Below are 5,516 nucleotides of genomic sequence, written 5' to 3'. Positions count from 1 at the left end.
GCAGAGAGACAGTGATGCAGTGAGACAGTGAGACAGTAATGCAGAGAGACAGTGATACAGTGAGACATTGAGACAGTGATGAAGTGAGACAGTGATACAGTGAGACAGTGATGAAGTGAGACAGTGATGCAGAGAGACATTGATGCAGTGAGACATTGAGACAGTGATGCAGTGAGACAGTAATGCAGAGAGACAGTGATGCAGTGAGACATTGAGACAGTGAGGCATTGAGACAATGATGCAGTGAGACATTGAGACAGTGATGCAGTGATGCAATGAGACTTTGAGACAGTGAGGCATTGAGACAATGATGCAGTGAGACATTGAGACAGTGATGCAGTGAGACAGTGATGCAGTGAGACATTGAGACAGTGATGCAGTGAGACAGTGATGCAGTGAGACATTGAGAAAGTGATGAAGTGAGACAGTGATGCAGAGAGACATTGAGAAAGTGAGACATTGAGACAGTAATGCAGAGAGACAGTGATGCAGTGAGACAGTAATGCAGAGAGACAGTGATGCAGTGAGACATTGAGACAGTGATGCAGTGAGACAGTGAGACATTGAGACAATGATGCAGTGAGACATTGAGACAGTGATGCAGTGAGACATTGAGACAGTGATGCAGTGACACATTGAGAAAGTGATGAAGTGAGACAGTGATACAGAGAGACATTGAGAAAGTGAGACATTGGGACAGTGAGACAGTGATGCAGTGAGACATTGAGACAGTGAGACAATGATGCAGTGAGACATTGAGACAGTGAGACAGTGATGCAGTGAGACATTGAGACAGTGATGCAGTGAGACATTGAGACAGTGAGACAGTGATGCAGTGAGACATTGAGACAGTTAGACAGTGATGCAGTGAGACAGTGAGAAATTGAGACAGTGATCTGTGTGTGTTTTCAGGGTCGTATCACGGTGACCGGTCAGCTGGACAGAGAGAGAGGAGACACATACTCTCTGACTGTGGTCGCTGATGATGGCGGACCAAAGAAAGACTCCACCGTGGTACGATACAACCTAGATTATTACATTATTATATATTATAGTTATTATAACATACATTCTCAGTCATTTAATTATGAGTGCTGTCAAATGATTACAACAGTTAATCATGATTAATCACATTTTACTCGTATGTTTTAAATTCCATTATTTTACATTTAAAAATAAAAACTTGTTAGGCTTTTATTTTGAAGGTTTGTCCTGTCTTCAGCTGAGAGTACTTTATTTGCTGTGTTCTATTATTTTGAAAAAAGTAAGGCCCATCCTGTAGATGGAAGGTTAGGACATGAAGTTAAGCACAGAAACAGGAAGTGGTGAGGGATCCCAAAGTGAGGTCAAACCGCTCAAAGGAACGGTAACAAAGGTCAATGTGTGATGTCATAAGGTCAATGTGTGATGTCATAAGGTCAATGTGTGATGTCATAAGGTGGATATTACTTTGGACTCGTCAGCTGAGCTGTCTGAGAGTTTGTTAAAGTGAAATTAGACATTCAAAGATGCAGCAGTGTCCTTCTTTTACATCACTGAGACTACAGGGAGACACTGAGGACGACTATCTACGGAGAGCCTGAAGGGACAAACATCAGATTAATCGTGATTAACTCGTTAATGCTGACAGCCGTATTAATTATATCTACATCTTTATAATCTAATATATTATTATACATGATAAACATATTTATACATAACGCTGTGTGCTAATGTTGTTCCTCTTTTATTTACTGCTTCTCTGATTGGACGAGCAGAAGGTAAACATTCAGGGTTTCATCCTTGATCTGCATCTCTCTCTTTAAAGTTTCATCTTTAATAAATAAAGTTTTTATTTGAATAATTAATAAATCAAGGTGAGATTCTGTCCACACTGTGATGATGTCAGGGATCACACCTGTGCTCTCACCTGTGGACAGGTATCCATCAGCATCCTGGACGAGAACGACAACAGTCCCGAGTTTGACATCACGTCTGACACGTCAGTGGACATCTCCGAGAACACGGAGATGGGGAAAAAGGTGGCCGTGGTCCTGGGGAGGGACAGAGACGCCGGCTTAAACGGACTGGTGAGAAAAAAAAGAGAGTTTATCATGAACACCTGTACAGAATAAATCATCCAGGTGAGAGAGTTTATCATGAACACCTGTACAGAAGAAAGCATCCAGGTGAGAGAGTTTATCATGAACACCTGTACAGAATAAAGCATCCAGGTGAGAGAGTTTATCATGAACACCTGTACAGAATAAATCATCCAGGTGAGAGTTTATCATGAACACCTGTACAGAATAAATCATCCAGGTGAGAGTTTATCATGAACACCTATACAGTATAAATCATCCAGGTGAGAGAGTTTATCATGAACACCTGTACAGAATAAATCATCCAGGTGAGAGTTTATCATGAACACCTGTACAGTATAAATCATCCAGGTGAGAGTTAATCATGAACACTTGTACAGAATAAATCATCCAGGTGAGAGAGTTTATCATGAACACCTGTACAGTATAAATCATCCAGGTGAGAGTTAATCATGAACACTTGTACAGAATAAATCATCCAGGTGAGAGAGTTTATCATGAACACCTGTACAGTATAAATCATCCAGGTGAGAGTTTATCATGAACACCTGTGCAGAATAAATCATCCAGGTGAGAGAGTTTATCATGAACACCTGTGCAGAATAAATCATCATCACTGGAATCATTATTATTATTGATATTATCAGGGGCGTGTCCAGAGGCCCCCCTTGAAATCTAATTGGCCACCACAAAAATCCCAAACGATGGCTATTTGCTTCATCAGTGGCGGGACTTAAGTTACAATGAACTCTTAAGACTCTTATTTTTCTTTGTATGTATTTTTATTGTCTTTTATTTTGTTGAGCAGTAAATAAAGACTTTTCCTGAGACAAGAGACGACCTCCGGCACACACTCTGACTTCCTGTTGACTTAACTAGTGATGTGTTAGGATTGCCAATTCAAGAATTTAGCTTAAAACTGTGACTTTGGGATCGCAGATAACTTAGCGCCTATGTATACACAGATTCTATAGGCACCGGGTTCGAATCCGACCCTTTGCTGCATGCCCCCCCCCCCCCCCCCCCCCACTCCCCTGCCGTCACTTCCTGTCTCTCTTCAGCTGTCCTCCTGCTTGAACAAAAAAACAACAAAAATGGAAGTCCTGGACTCCTGAACATTCGTATAATATATAAATATAAATATAATTTATCATTTACCCCCCCCCTCTCTCTCAGGTGAACTTCACTCTGGTTGCAGGAAACATGGAGGACGTCTTCATGATCAAAACAGTGAATCACACGTACGGAGAAGTTTACGTCAACGCTGCTCTGGACAGAGAGTCAGTGGACCGATACCTGCTGAGGGTCAGACACACAGACACACACAGACAGACACACACATACACACACACACACACACACACACACACACACACAGAGACACCTGTGTACCTCACATGTGTGTAGCATGCAGTGTGGTGGGTGTTTATTCAGAGCGCCGTTTGAAGCCGTGACATTTACGCCCTCTGTGATGTTTGTGGCTGTGTGTGTGTACAGGTGCGCGCCATTGACAACGGCTCGCCTCCCCGACACACAGACCACGCCCTCACCATCAACATCCTGGACGTCAACGACAACGCTCCTGTGATGGAGAGCCAGAGAGGATACAACGTGAGCATCAGCGAGGCGAGTAGAGAGATATTTATCATGTTTATTACATTTAAACCTTTGAAACATGATCATCTGTATCACATGATGATGTCACATTGATCTTTGACCCCTCCACCTGCAGAATGTGGGCGGGGGGACGTCCGTCCTGAGAGTGACAGCTACAGACCAGGACATAGGGCCCAACGCCATGCTGTTTTATTACATCACGGCGGGGAACAAGGACCTGACCTTCAGGATGGACCGTGTGACCGGAGAGATGGTGACCCGACCTGCTCCCCCCGACAGAGAGCGGCAGCAGGAGTACCGCCTCATCATCACGGTGGAGGACGACGGCACGCCGCCACTGTCGGTAAGAAACATCAAACAGAGCACGATAAAAGTTTAAATTTCAGATCAGACGTGACAGAGACGCAAACATCAGAGCTTCCTGTTCTGCTACAAGCTCCTCCTCCTGCTGAGTGTGTGTGTGTGTGTGTGTGTGTGTGTGTGTGTTCACATGTCTGCAGATGATATCAGGATGAGATGCTCCCATCAGACACACTCAGGTGTCAGAGGTCAAACTGTCACACACACACACACACACACACACACACACGGTGTAAGAGCTCCACTTTATTGAAAAAGAGAGAATTAGGAAGAAGCTTTATACAGAGTCAACACATACATTTAAGAGAGAGCATACAGTTATCATAAAACACACACATTTTTGGTTCAATTATATTATTTTTACGTAGAAACATCGTCGTCGTTCGGTCTCGGCTACATCAAGTTGACGTTTTAGAATTTTACACATTTTAACCTCAGAATGAAAAAAATATAAAAACAGAATAAAAGAAAACAATATTTCAATCTGACTCTTCCCCCCTATCTCTCTCTGACTCCCCCCTCTCTCTCTCTCTCGCTGACTCCCCTCTCTCTGACTCCCCCCTCTCTCTCTTTCTGACTCCCCCCTCTCTCTCTCTGACTCCCCTCTCTCTCTCTCTCTTTCTGACTCCATCTCTCTCTCTGACTCCCCTCTCTCTCTCTCTTTCTGACTCCTGCCCCTCTCTCTTTCTGACTCCCCCCCTCTCTCTCTCTCTCTGACTCCCCCCTCTTTCTCTCTCTCTCGCTGACTCCCCTCTCTCTGACTCCCCTCTCTCTCTCTCTCGCTCTCTCTTTCTGACTCCCCCCTCTCTCTCTTTCTGACTCCCCCCTCTCTCTCTCTCTCTCGCTGACTCCCCTCTCTCTGACTCCCCCCCTCTCTCTTTCTGACTCCCCCCCCTCTCTCTCTCTCTCTTTCTGACTCCCCCCTCTCTCTCTCTCTCTCTCTCTCTCTCTGACTCCCCCCTCTCTCTCTTTCTGACTCCCCCCTCTCTCTCTCTCTCTCTGACTCCCCTCTCTCTCTCTTTCTGACTCCCCCCTCTCTCTCTTTCTGACTCCTGCCCCTCTCTCTTTCTGACTCCCCCTCTCTCTCTCTCTCTCTCTCTCTCTGACTCCCCCCTCTTTCTCTCTCTCTCGCTGACTCCCCTCTCTCTGACTCCCCCCTCTCTCTCTCTCTGACTCCCCTCTCTCTCTCTCGCTCTCTCTTTCTGACTCCCCCCCTCTCTCTCTCTTTCTGACTCCCCCCTCTCTCTCTCGCTGACTCCCCTCTCTCTGACTCCCCCCCTCTCTCTTTCTGACCCCCCCCTCTCTCTCTCTCTCTCTCTTTCTGACTCCCCCCTCTCTCTCTCTGACTCCCCTCTCTCTCTTTCTGACTCCCCCCTCTCTCTCTTTCTGACTCCCCCCTCTCTCTCTCTCTCTCTGACTCCCCTCTCTCTCTCTCTTTCTGACTCCCCCCTCTCTCTC

At 45.5% G+C, this 5,516-nt stretch overlaps 1 protein-coding gene across 1 annotated transcript in view; it reads right to left on the bottom strand.

The window, feature by feature from the left end:
* Positions 1 to 4,291: 4,291 nt before the first annotated feature.
* The window catches only part of vsir (V-set immunoregulatory receptor), a 14,756-nt gene continuing 13,531 nt past the window's right edge, over positions 4,292 to 5,516 (bottom strand). The window contains exons 8-9 of the mRNA XM_061040639.1: positions 4,685 to 4,737; positions 4,292 to 4,560 (exon numbers count right to left, since the gene is read on the bottom strand). The gene's annotated coding sequence lies outside the window, so the exon portion shown is untranslated. The remainder of the gene's footprint in view (positions 4,561 to 4,684; positions 4,738 to 5,516) is intronic.

Source organism: Labrus mixtus, chromosome 6, assembly GCF_963584025.1.
Source record: "Labrus mixtus chromosome 6, fLabMix1.1, whole genome shotgun sequence".
Lineage (NCBI taxonomy): Eukaryota > Metazoa > Chordata > Actinopteri > Labriformes > Labridae > Labrus > Labrus mixtus.
This window is presented reverse-complemented; position numbering and strand designations above follow the sequence as displayed.